This window comes from Monodelphis domestica, chromosome 1 (assembly GCF_027887165.1).
Source record: "Monodelphis domestica isolate mMonDom1 chromosome 1, mMonDom1.pri, whole genome shotgun sequence".
Lineage (NCBI taxonomy): Eukaryota > Metazoa > Chordata > Mammalia > Didelphimorphia > Didelphidae > Monodelphis > Monodelphis domestica.
This window is the reverse complement of record NC_077227.1, coordinates 11,954,529-11,968,553: the sequence shown is the minus strand read 5'-3', so window position 1 is coordinate 11,968,553 and position 14,025 is coordinate 11,954,529. Positions and strand designations below refer to the sequence as shown.

Below are 14,025 nucleotides of genomic sequence, written 5' to 3'. Positions count from 1 at the left end.
GGAAAGAAGAGTATAAATCCCCATTCCACCCCCCCAAGAGCCAAGTGACAAGAGTGGAAATGGAGAGGAGGGGCCTTAACGGGTTGATTGGAGTACGTGGATTTTTTTTATTCAAATTTTTGTTGGTTTCTTTTCCTCGTTTATGCTTTTAATTGTATCTATTTTTAATTAGCATAAATAGCAATAGCATTATGTCACAGTTGGAAATGCTATGGATCTGAATAAGAGGACCTGGGTTCAAATCCAACAAATCCTATCTATATTACTATTATTGTTATTGTCTTCTCTTTGTGCTCCCAATGCCTGGCACACAATAGGTGCTCTATAAATGTTCCTTGAAGGACTGATTGATTTCCTCACCTATAAAATGAAGGGGTTAGACTAAATGGCCTCAGAGAAATCATAGAGGCTATGGAAGGATCTGAATTCAAATCCTACCTCAGAAAATGATCAACTTTGTAAATCCTGGGGAATTCACTTGAAGTCTCTTCACCTCAGTTCCCTCATTAGTAGAAACAGAGTTCTGGCTTTGATGATTGCTAAGAGTCCTCTAAATCTATAATCTTAGAACTGATTCCTGCATTTCCAAATGTATTCCTCTGCTCTCCCTGACTCAGAGGGGTTTGCACTAGGAATGTTCTTAGGAGTTCCCTACCCACAATGCCCTCCTTCTCCACTCCACCCTTCTGCAAAGAAAGAAGATTCCCGAGTGGAGGCTCCAGGGATGGTTTTGGTTTCAGTCTTTGTTTCTGTTACACGGTAACAATCACCTACAACATTGTTTCCCTGGCTCAGTTTAGCCCAGTCTTCTCAGCTTCTCTGAATTCTCCGTCACCCTTTCTTAGAGTAAGATCGGTTCAGTCACCCACAGGGACCCCAGCCTGGTTCCCCCACCCAGAGGCGTTACTGCTCTTCCCTGTTGTCGCTTGGACTCAGGTCTTACCTCTGCTTTCTGTTGCTCACTCGACTAAGGCCTCATCGATTCTTGGAGGTGAGCCTGGGTTACTGAAGACTTCCCAGAAGAGAGCAAGCCAGGGAAGGAGCTGCCGATCTGGAAAGAAATGAAAGGAAAGGCCAGATGAGGGGTGGCGCCATGGGCTGGGAAGCTCCTTGGGAGCAGGGGCTGCCTTTGGCCTCTTTAGCTCCAACACTAGTGGAATGCCTGGCACATAGTAGGGGCTTAATAATTGCTTACTGAGTGATCGAATTAAACCAGGACAACCCAACCAAGCAAAAAAAAAACAACAACAATAATTGTTATTGTTCCCATGTATACAGTGAGTTGGAAGATGCGAAACATGTGGCCTGCAGGGTCTGACATTGAGGTCTTATCATCCTCATTTAACAGAAAAGGAAACTGAGGCTCAGAAAACCTAATGCTTGAAGGCTAAATAGACCTGGAAGAAGCTATGTCCACTGGCATCTGCCAACCAGATCTGGTTTTTTCACCAGCTCACTCTAAATACCCTCTCAAAAATCACAGGCTTGGCTTTGGACTTTTGGTCCAAACCTGTGTTGGCATCAGTATCCAGAGCTCCCAGCATGGAAACTCTCTACAAACAACTCTTCAATTCCCCATAGTCTTAAAAAAAGGGCAGTGACTTATCCAGGGTCACATAGTCAGCAGGTATTAGTAGAGGAACTTGAACCCAGGTCCTCCTGACTCTACATCTAGCCACTAGGGTACACCCTGCTGCAAATTCTCACCAGACTTTTTTTTAAGACTAATTTTTCCCCATTTATTTATTTTTATATTCTTTTGTAAATTAATTTTTATTTTAAGTATTTTTTCATGTTTACATGATTCATTTTCTTTTCCTCCCCTCCTCCCTCCTCCCTCCCAGAGCTGAAAAGCAATTCCATTGGGTTGTACAAATATCATCACTTGATACCTATTTCCATATTAATCATTGTTGCTATAGAGCAATCTTTTAAAGCTGAAACCCTAAATCACATGCCTATATACGCATGTGACAAATGACCACATGGGGTTTCTTTTGCATTTCTACTCCCACAGATCTTTCTTTCAATGTGGTTAGTTAGCATTCTTTCCCATAAGCCTTCAGGAGGGTCCTGGCTTCTTGCATTGCTAGCAAAGTCCATTACACTGGATTGTTCCACAACGGTTTACTTTCTGTCCTGGTTCTGCTCATTTTGCTCTACATCAGTTCATGGAGGTTCTCCCAATTCATATAGAAAACCTCCAGTTCATCATTCTTTTCATCACAATAGTATTCCATCACCAACATATACCACAATTTGTTCAGCCATTCCCCAATTGAAGGGCATCCCCTCATTTTCCAATTTTTGGCCACCACAAAGAACGCAGCTATGAATATTCTTGTACAAGTCTTTTTCCTTATTATCTCCTTGGGGTACAAACCCAGCAGTGCTGTGGCTGGATCAGAAGACATTCATTCTTTTAAAGCCCTTTGGGCATAGTTCCAAATTGCCTTCCAGAATGGCTGGATTAATTCACAACTCCACCAGCAATGTATCAGTGTCCCAATTTTGCCACATCCCCTCCAACATTTATTATTTTCCTTCACTGTCATATTGGCCAACCTGCTAGGTGTGAGGTGGTACCTCAGTGTTGTTTTGATTTACATTTCTCTAATTATGAGAGATTTAGAACACTTTTTCATGTGCTTATCAAGAACTTTGATTTCTTTATCTGAAAACTGCCTATACATGTCCTTTGACTGTTTGTCAATTGGGGAATGACTTGATTTTTTTTTGTACAATTGGCTTGGCTCCTTATAAATTTGAGAAATGAGACCTTTTTCTGAGTTTTTTGTTATAAAAATTTTTCCCCAATTTGTTGCTTCCCTTCTAATTTTGGTTGCATTGGTTTTGTTTGTACAGAAACTTTTTAATTTAATGTAATCAAATTATTCATTTTACATTTTGTAATATTCTCTATCTCCTGCTTGGTCTTAAATTCCTTCCTTTCCCACAGATCTGACAGGTATACTAGTCTATGTTCACCTAATTTGTTTATGATTTCCCTCTTTATCTTTAAGTCATTTACCTACTCTGAGTTAATCTTGGTATAGGGTAGAAGATGCTGATCTAAGCCTAATTTCCCCCATACTGTTTTCCAATTCTCCCACCAGCTTTTGTCAAATAGTAGGTTCTTGTTCCAAAAGCTGGGATCTTTGGGTTTATCGAATACTATCTCACTACTGTTCCATTGATCCACCCTTCTATCTCTAAGCCAGTATCATATTATTTTGATGACCATTGTTTTATAGTATAGTTTGAGATCTGGTAACACTAGGCTACCATCCTTCACATTTTTTTTTCATTAGTTCCCTTGATATTCTTGATATTTTGTTCTTCCAGATGAACTTTGTAACATTTTTTTCTAATTCTGTAAAAATAGTATTTTGGTAGTTTGATAGGTATGGCACTGAATAAGCAGATTAAGCAGGATTGTCATTTTTATTATGTTAGCTCATCCCACCCATGAGCAATTGATGTTTTCCCATTTGTTCAGATCTACTTTTATTTGTGTAAAGTGTTTTGTAGTTGTGTTCATATAATTCCTGAATCTGTCTTGGCAAGTAGATTCCCAGGTATTTTATGTTGTCTAGAGTGATTTTAAATGGAGTTTCTCTTTCTAACTCTTGCTGCTGAGTTTTGTTGGAAACATATAGGAATGCTGATGATTTACGTGGGTTTACTTTGTACCCTGCAACTTTGCTAAAGTTATTGATTATTTCTACTAGCTTTTTAGTGAATTTTCTTGGATTCTCTAGGTAGACCATCATGTCATTTGCAAAGAGTGATAGTTTAGTCTCCTAATTGCCTACTTTGATCCCTTCAATTTCTTTTTCTTCTCTAATTGCTACTGCTAGTGTTTCTAGTACAGTGTTAAATAGTAGTCCCACCAGACTTTTTGAAAGCAACTTGTACTTGTTCCCAAAATGAAATCCTGCAGATAGACAGAAAATAACTCTGAGCAAACTGCATGGATAATGCATTCAGCTCCCTCTTACACAATGTCAATCTCTCCTTCCTTCTCCAGGATTTTCTAGGCACTTTGACAAGCTCCCAAAAGAGCTTATTCGGCTTGTTATTATTATTTTTATAAATGAATGAGCTGTCTTTTTCTTATGAATGACAACCAAAAAGAGGGCTTGACACTGACATTCACTCATAGGCAGAAGCAACCTGAGGGGAACAAATGGAGAGATGGATGGCCTTGGAGTGAGGAAGACGTCTGTCCATTCAAATGCTGCCTCAGACACTTCCAAGGTGTGAGACCTTGGCTGAGTATCAACTGGAGTTTATTTTCTTCTCTGTTTTAAATTGGTGAGAATATTGCAGCACCTGATCCCAGAAAATGGGTGTGAGATCCAAAAGATAACCTAAGTGCTTTGCAAAACTGCCGGAATGTCAGCTACTATTATCATCAGCATTATATGAAATAACTATGTCACTTAATTTGTCAATACTGTAACCTCCCCCAAAAAGGAGGCAGCATCAGACGGGCAGCAGGAAGCAAAGGATTCAGAATCAGATGACCCAAACTCAAACCAATGTGATACTGAACAAATTGCTTAAGCAACTTGGGCATCAGTTCTCTCCTCTGTAAAATGAGAGGTGGGTAGCAAATTGGGAAAGGTGACAAAAGACGCGAATGGTCAGTGGAGGAAGACGGGTACGTGAATGCTTGGTTAGAAGGGTTATATTCACAGCACTGGGGAATCATACAAGGGAAGTGACTAGACAGCCATACCCATTGACCCAGAGATTTCACTGGTAGGCACATACTTCAAAAAAGCCAGAGAGAAAGAAAGGTCAGGTCCCCACTACACAAAAAAGGGAGCAAAGAGAGAATATCCTACCAAGAGGGGTGAGGATTTCCAAGAAAATAGATGCCCAATAACTGGCAAATGGCTAAACAAAATGTGATACATGGACCACAAAGCATGTGTCCATTGGGCTAGAAGAAACAAGGAATAAGATTAAAAAGAAATGTGGAAAGATTTATATGAATTGATGCGAAGTGGAAAATCACTCATACCAGTGATGGCAAACCTTTTAGAGTGGTGGATGATGTGAGAAATGCCTTAAGGAGAGGGGAAGGGGAACAGCCTTCCCTCCCCCTACCCCCATCCCTCTAGCTTTCTACTAATGAACTCTGTGCTGGGGCAACAGCGGGCATATTCCCACACAGAGGGCTCTGAGTGGCCCCTCTGACATATGTGCCATAGGCTCACCACCACAGACCTATACAACAACTATAACCATGAAAATGGAGAGAATGACCAGTCAAAACCATAAAATTAAACTATCCAAGAGTGGCCACAGAGACAGGACTAAGAAGACACTTGAGCTTCCCTCCTGCCCCAGCTGGCTGGGGTGAGGCACCAGAGGTGCAGAACATCACATACAAGTCATTTATGTGATAAGCTTTTTTTTAATAAGGTTTTAAGATTTTCTTCCTTTTTCCTTCTTTGTTATTAGAGATAGTTCTCTGGGAGAGAGTAGAGAGAGAGTTTGAGTGGGAAAACAGATAATATACAAAGGATACCAATGATGTGATTTGATTTGATTTTACCAATGATGTGTAATAACAAATTTCCACATAAGTTTCCTGAAGTGACATGATCCAAACTGTCTCCCTCCCTCCTTCCCTCTGCCCTCCTGGAGCTGGCAAAGAATTCAATGTGGGTTATACATGGGATGACCTTGCTTTATGGAACCCTCAAATTTAATTTTGCCCCACTTTGGGAACTCAACTTCAAGGAACTCTCAAACTGACCTTTGTCTTAGACTGAACAATAAACCTTACAGTACCCAAGGATCTCAGCTAAGACAGAATTAATAGATAAAGCCAAATCTTAAGTACCCTTTTGTCTTGGAAGTTTCTCCCAAGGTATCTAGGCCTCTCCCAGGTAGAACAACTCCTGGCTGGATTCCTCCTTCCCTTGTCTCCATGTCAGCCAACCAATTGTCCTCCTTTGCCTGTATTCCCCCAAGGGTACATAAGACCCCAAGTTCTCCAGTTCATTGGAAAATCCCCTTCTTTTCCAGGAGACAGTGTTCCCAGAGCTTATCTCTAGGTGGTGGCCCTTAGAGCACTGTCTCCCTGGTCCCGATTAAAGACTTGTTCTTGTAACTACTTTGCTGGTCCTGTGCTTTTCAAGGTTGCCACATGCATGAAATGACTTTTTTTTCCCCTGATGATGGGGTCACTAGCCAGGAAACCCAAATGCCTAAAGAGAATCAATTAAGCCAAGATGATAAGTGGGATCTTCTCAGCTTCTTCAATGAGAATAAACTTGCTGGTGCTCTGGACACCTAACCAAAGATGAAGGGTACAGAATGGACTAGATGGCCTCTAAAACCACTTCTAGTTCGAAATCTTCAATCCCATGAATCCAGATACTCTGTACTGAAAGGATATGGGTTTTCTCCATTGTAAAATAAGGGAATGGGACCAGAAGACCTTGAAGATCTCTCCCTCGTGTAAATCTGCAGCTCTACAACCATGGAACCTCACTGGTTCCCTTCTTTGCAACACAACAATTTACAAGAATAATTATGAGAGCTTAATGCTTCTTACCTACTGCTCAACTTTCAAAATAAATTTCCAGCTGGATGATTTTTTCCCAAACCCAAACATTCATTTAGTCCTGGTTCATCATGTGGAGAGTTGGGAGGAGGAAAGAGCAGTGTGATCACAAGAAAAATGCCCAACTCAAAACCCTGCATTGCCTTTTCTTCTGGAGAGCTCACTAGCTGGAGACAATCTCCTACATTTCCTCTTCATCTCTACCTCTTAGAACCCTTGGAATCCTTGGTTTCCTTCAAAGCTCCACGCAAGCATCCCCTTCCGTAGGAGGCAGGTAGGTCCTGGTCCCACTGGATGCTAGAGCTGCCTTCTCTACCTCTTCTGCAGCCTTCCCTGGTTCCCCCAAACTCCTGTATTGCATGTTTTGTATCTAGAGACTACCTCTAGGTCTACCTCCAAAGGGCAGGACTACGTCACTAGGACAGAGGGGGGGGCCACCTCCTCTTTGTCTTGGTAACCCCAAAGTCTAGTCAGGGAGGGAGTAACAGATGGCTATAGATTGGCTGATTAAAGGGTGTGCTGGCATAAAGAAAGGTCTAATTAATGAGTAGAACAGAAGCTCCTTGAGAGCAGGAATGTTTCCTCTCTGCCCAGGTAGCCTCCAGGGTGTTGCACAACCAGAGGCAGAGATTTGTTAGATCTCTTGGTGCCAATCCAAAGCGCCCAATACTTAAGGCCCATCCAAAACAGAAAGGCTTTGCCTTTGATACTTAATGTAAGGTGAAGAGGGTGGGGTTGTGCTTGGAAAGACAGAAAGCAAATGTTCATGGAAAGCAGCAAGTTTCAAGATATTTTCAAAAGCCCAGCCCCAGCCTAATGCATTCTGGGAACTGCATGAGCACACCATCAAGAAAAGCATCTCAAAGGTCCCCAGAGAAAGGGGCACAAGGCAATCAATTGTAATGAATACTGAAAGCAGGAAAGGAGAAGTCTGGTCTAGGATGAAAGGCACAGCAGGAATCCCAAGGTCTCAGGTGGCACTTCCTTTAAAGTGGCAACAGAAATGCTTTCCCTCTAATCACATGATCTGGGGACTCATCTCCCAGCCGCTTAAAAGGTTCTGCTTCTTAAGAACAAAATGAATACTTCAAGCATTTTTTTTTAAACGACACTGATCTGAGGGAAAGGGTTGACTAGAGTTCGATTTACAGATCTGTGGTCCACTCAGGAGGCATTTGAAGAGGTGCTGTGGAGAGAGCCTGGGCCTTGAGTTCAAATTCAGCCTTAGACACTCCCTATCTGTGGAATCTACTGGGCTAAGTCACTTACCTTCTGTCTACCGCAGTTTTCCCCAATTGGAAAGTGGGGATCCTAATAGCATCTGCCTCCAGGGGGTGGGGGGGTGTCAACATGGAATCTAGAAACCCCCCACTTGTATGTAGCCTAGTAAAATCTGATGAACCCCAAGTTTTAGGACTAGCTTGTAAATTGGAGATCCCAAAGCGTGTACTTGTTCCCTGTTCCCATGAGAATTCACCCTGAAAGCTAGCAGTTTCAGAGTGAATAATGGACCTAAAGGAAATGGCAATCCCAGTTAGGTGGGGCTAAGCAGATGCTAAGTCCTCTTTTTGGTAGTCTTCCCCATTGTACCAGAGACCCTTTCCCAGGAAGACCCTTTCAGCATCCATTGTAAGTAGCTTCTTCTCTTACACCCCAGCCTCTAGCGAGGATTCCTTTCCCAAGCTTGATTGTATCTGGCCAGTAAAGTTGGAACACGCCCATTTCCTTGTAGCTACGGTAATGGCAATCATCTTTCCCTTGCCCTGGATCACCCAAATGGTATAGAGGAGCCCCAGATTCTTTTGTTCCTCAGAATTGTCCCTCTAGCATGTTTAGCTCTCCCCTGGGTCAGTGTCCAGAGCAACCAGAATCTCCAGTTTGGGGACTCTGCATGGGTGTGTGGTCGAAGGAGAGCACTGAACCCCTTTCCTTGATTAAAGAGTGATTTTTCTGACTATTTAACAGTTCTGGTTTTTCCCCATCAAATAAGATCGTATTACAAAAAGTTTGCCTCATTGTCCTCATCTGTAAAATGGGCATAATAATATCACTGGGTTATTATGAGGGCCAAGTAAGCAATAAAGCTCTCTGCAATGTCTACAGCACCAGATAAATGTCGGTTTTTGTCATCACCACCATCATTATTATCATCATCAGAACCCCTTGGGTTTATATACTATACTTTTAAAAAAGAAGCACCACACTCACGCTGGGAACCATGTCTTCCCCAACCACCAATGTCCATGGAACTGAAGAACTGGGGTTTTATATACACTTTAGAGCAGTTATGGCAAACCTTTTAGAGACCAAGTAATGTGAATGCCCCTGCCCTTTACCCCAGACAGGGGATGGAGGAAGTATTCCCATTGGGCTGCTGGGCAGTGGGGTGGGTGATGGGAGAAATGTCCTCAGGAGCAGTGGAGAGGAGGAAGGAAGCAGCTCCAGCCAAATCCTTCTGCCTTTCTAGTAACTAATTTTGGCAAGCAACAGTGTATGTGCCATCTTAGGCACATGTACCATAGGTTCACCACCAAGGCTTTAGGGAGTACAGGAAAGGAAGAACAACTGACTGGCTACTAGGAGGCATGGGAAGGAGGATTCTAGCCAGAGGCTGGAATACCTGGGGTTGGCCCAGATGCAATGGGAGAAACTTGAAAGACAAAAGGATACTCAAGATGTGATTATATCTTGATTCCTATCTAAGGTGAGATCAACAGATACTAGAAAGTTTATTGTTCAGTCTAGGACAAATTGAGGACAAACTACCACAGGTAATCCTTGAGGGTTTCATAAAACAAGGTTGTCATATCCCAGCAAGCTGTTGGGTCTCCAAGTTCCTGGGATCTATCTAAATTCCATTTCCAGAGAGGCCACCCATACTAGGATCAGGACAGACTGAGCCCCAGATGTCTCCTCCCCACAAAGAAAGCAAGCTCCTTGAGGGCATTTTCAGTCTTTGTGAGCACATAGTAGGTGTGTTACTCTGGTTCTTTTGCAATGGGGTTGTGCTTCTACAGACCTCCAGGCTAAAGAAAGACCACAGTTCCTGCCCCCAAGGGGCTCCCAATCTATGGGATGGGAGTGAAGGGTGACAAAATGCAAATCACTATTTTAATAAATAATGAACAGAGAACAGGCACTAGAACCAAAGCATTGCTATCATTATTAATTGTTATTATTCCTTAAATGTCATCTAAGAGGACATTACCTTTGTGGACCCTGGCGTCCACTGAATCCCCCAGCCGCTTTTCACACAGGTTGCTATCTAACCACTCTCCCCCACGATGTCCCTTTGGGGTCAATCTCTTAATTCCAAGAGAAGATTTACATTTACGCATCATAGATAAATCTCTCCTACTTGGATTCAGGCCCATGTTCTAGCCTGTTGAGATCTGGCCGCCCCAATTCTGGTCAATCCAACAGGGCTGCCCAACAAGAGGGAGCCCGTCCTTGATGGCCACATTCCCAGCAGCCTCTGCTGCTCAATCCCAATGAAGCTTGTGAAAGCTCCTCCATCCATTCTCCACATACTAACTGCCCCTGGAGCTTCAGTTTCCTTCTGATTGGCCCGCTCCACTAGGGACCCAGGGGCCAGCAAGCCTGTCATGGCACTGCTGTCACTGATGTGGTTTTTAATCCATATTGATGGCTGCTCAGGCCCTCGAATACAGGACAGGATGACTGGAGAAGAGCTGAGTCTCAACTCAGAGAGGGCGATGGGCACCATGGGGACCAACCATGAGACCCCAGAGCCTTCACTTCCATTCTCAGCCTCAGTTTCCTCATCTCTAACATGGAGAGAAGAGTCTGTGAACTGGTCATAGGGAAGGGGGGAGAGTTTGCTATCCTCTCAGGCACCATGAGATGGAAGCTTTGATTTGGCCAAGGGACATGTTGGCCCTCCTGGATTGTCTACTTCCTTACCAAGCAGAAGACCATTAGTCATGGGGGCAGCTGTCATACCTCAGGGCTCTTTAGGAAAATCTGGGGTTCCCTGGGTCAGCAGTCAAGTCCCAACCCTGAAGCTCCAGAGCAACTTCCTTGGCCTCTAAATTTCAGAGAAAATGCCACTAGGCCTGCATCAGGGAGACTCAACTTCCTGAGTTCAAGCCATGGCCTCAGTATGACCCTGGGCAAGTCACTTAGCCCAGTTGGTCTCCGTTCTGCCTCTTTAAAGGAGCTGGAGGACCATGTGGCAAACCAGCACTCCAATATCTGGGCCAAGAAAATCCCAAATGGGTTCATGGAGAGTCAGACTCGTCTAAGACAACTCAACAGTAACAATGAATGACGTACCTGTAGAATACATAATTACATATTACCTAGAATTATACAGCCGGCAGAGATAGTTTATATGCTAGCTAATTAATAATTACATACAGCCTATATTGTTTATTAATAATTGTGGCGCCTTATATCACAGTATAAACGTTATTGAGTAAACTATGCTGAGTGTAATAAACAAGAATTCAATTCAATAAACTTTATTTAAAAGGCCTTCCCTTCTGTCTGAATCAATACTGTGCATCGATTCCAAGGCAGAAGAGCGCTAAGGGCTGGGCCATGGGGGTTACGTGACTTGCCCAGGGCCACACAGCAAGACGGGTCTGAGGCCAGGCTCTCCCGTCTCTCAGTCTGGCTCTTCATCCACTGAGCCACTCAGCTGCCCCAATTAAATACACTTTTAATTGCCTCCCTTTACAAGGCATCCCAGAAGCCACCTAGCCCAGCAGGTACCAAAGAGCCGCTATTCCCCCACAGTACCAAATCCTCCCATAGCATTCATGACATTAGGGGGCAGAGACAAGCAGTAAACAAATATTCACTCAGAGCTGACTCTGTGCCAGGCACTGTGCCAAGACAGGAAGAAAGGCCAGTTCTGGTCCTCCGGGGGCTCACGGTCCAATGGGGGGAGCAAGTACGGGCCCAGCTATGTCCAAAGAAGCTCCAAATCACAGTAGGGAGAAGCCCTAGAATTAAGGCAGATGGGGGAAGGCTGGCTAAAGACAGCAGGGTTTGAAGGAAGCCAGGAGGCACAGAGTGCCAGGGACGGGGACAGGAAATGGAAATGCCCACAGTCGGGAGATGGGGTCTTTTGTCAAAGGAACCCCAAAGAGGTCTGGTTAGGGGTCATGGGACGTGCAGAAAGACATGAGCCTGGAAAGGTAGGAAGAGCTTGGGGTGCCAAACGGGGATTACTATGTGAGCCTGGAGGTAACTGGGAGCCTCTGCAGTTTACAGAAGATGGGCAGGGATGACAGGGTCAAACTTGGGATCTAGGAAGATTGTTTTGGTCACTGAGTGAAGATAGATGGGAATAGAGATGGGGCTAGACATAGAGGAGGGAAGACCTGAGTCCAGACCCTACCAAGGTAGTCACTGGGCAAGTGACTGTACCTCTCTCAGCCTCAGTTTCCTCATCTATAAAATGGAGATAATAATGGCACTTACTCCCACAACTGATATTTGTAGCTGTTATTTTGGTGAGTTGTTACTACCTTTATTATTGTTAGCCTCCCCAGGCCTCGGTTTCTTTTTCTTTATGTGGTGTAGAAGGCCAATGGCATCCCTTCCAGTTCTCTAGCTATGATCCTATGAACCACCCCAAGAGGCCAGCTCACTACGGTTCTCCATCACCATTTCCATGAATAGCAAGAGAGAGAGAGACAGACACAGAGACAGAGAAAGACAGAGAAAGAGAGAGAAAGAGAGACAGAGACAGACAGAGAGACAGAGAGAGAGAGACAGAGACAGAAACAGAGACAGAGACAGAGAGACAGACAGAGTCAGAGAAAAAGAGCGACAGAAACAGAGAGAGAGCCTGGGGCTGGAAGGCCAAAGCTGCTTTCCTACCTTCCCTCCCCCCAAATCCTACCAAACCCTTGAATGCTGGAAGGAAAGAGTTAGTACTTCTACAACGTGACTTAGTCTTTTTACAGGAAATGTCTTCTGCCTCACTCCCCATTAAGCCCACCAAGCTGAACATCACTGACTCTCCCTTTGCCATCCCAGGTCTCTCAGGGCCTTCCATCTCCTCCTCCTGAAAAGTCTTGGTGGGAGCCTGGGCCAGAGACAACAGGAAAGACCGGAGAGAGGCCGCACCCATCCATGGACAGCCTGTGCTGCCTGCTCCCTTCCTAGGGAACTGCTCATTCTCAGCTCCTTCTGGCCCATTTCCTCCCCTCCCTCTCCTGAAAGCTAAGGTGAGCAAACACAATTCCAGCTAATGGACAGCCCTGGTTATTTATTGATGTTCAAGGTGAGAACCCGAGCAGATGCTCAAAAAAAAAATCTCGATGGAAACAGCAGTGGTGCAGATGGAGAAAAATGGCCACGTGGCATCCTGGAGGGCCAGAGGTCAACTCTGACTCCCACCTGTGCCATTTTCACGCCTCCAGGACCTCCGCCAAGTCGCTGCACTCAGTTCAAGGGCACCAAGCAAGCCTTTCTTCAGGGACTGCTCTCTCTGGGCCATGTACTGTGCTCCAGACTGGGGACAGAAAGGAAAAAAAGGAGGCAATCCTGGCTCCTGGGGAGGTAATAGCCCAAAGAAAGCAAAATCAGACAAACAAAAAACACCTGAGAGCAGCTCCACAAAGAACACTAAAAACTAAATCTGGCACATCTCCAGCCTGAAAAAAGAATGGAGGATGACCTAGAGCAACTGAGGTTTGTTTTTATGTGTTTTGGGGAGGCCTCGGTTTCTTCATCTGTAAAATGAGGAAACGATTAAGTGCTCTAAGATCCCTCCCAGCTCTAGATCTAGGATACTATGGTAAGGTTTCCTATTCTTAAAAACCTAATCTATGTACCTATAGCTAGGTGGGCCAGTGAATGGAGTTAGGGAGGACTTGGGTTCAAATTTGACCTGATGCTTCCTAGCTGTTTGACCCAGGACAAGTCTCTTAATCCCATTTTTCTAGCCCTTTTTCCTTCTGTCTTAAGAGTTGTTACTGAGACAGAAAGAGTTTAAAAAAAAAAAAAAAGCTTTAGGGGCAGATAAGTGGCTCAGTGGATAGAGCACCAAGCCTAACACTGGAGATCCTGGGGTCAAAACTGGCCTCAGACACTTCTTAGCTTTGTGATCTTGGGCAAGTCACTTAACATCAATGGCCTGGCCCTTACCATACTTCTGGGTTGTAGCTAATATTTAGTATCAATTCTATAACAGAAGATAAGAATTTTTTTAAATACCCACACACTGGGCTACAACAAACACCCCCTCCTCTGACCCCTCCCATCCCTCAACTCTGACCTTCTGCCTCCCCCAGCTGGTCACCTGAAATCCATCAAGAAATCTCCTTTATTCAGCTTAATGCAAGGGAGCTCAGTGTGACCCAAATCCCCTCCTCACCTGCCCCTGGTAGGACAGAATCCTGGCCTCTGGCAAAGTCCAGCTCAGGGCACCTGCTATTTACACCAGACTTTTCTTGATCCAT

The 14,025-nt window shown here is 44.3% G+C and overlaps 1 protein-coding gene across 7 annotated transcripts in view; it reads right to left on the bottom strand.

The window, feature by feature from the left end:
• Nucleotides 1-14,025, bottom strand: part of SGMS1 (sphingomyelin synthase 1) — a 248,507-nt gene that overhangs the window by 170,998 nt on the left and 63,484 nt on the right. For all 7 annotated transcript variants that reach the window (XM_056819149.1, XM_056819155.1, XM_056819143.1 and 4 more), the window contains exon 2: nt 944-1,051. The gene's annotated coding sequence lies outside the window, so the exon portion shown is untranslated. The remainder of the gene's footprint in view (nt 1-943; nt 1,052-14,025) is intronic.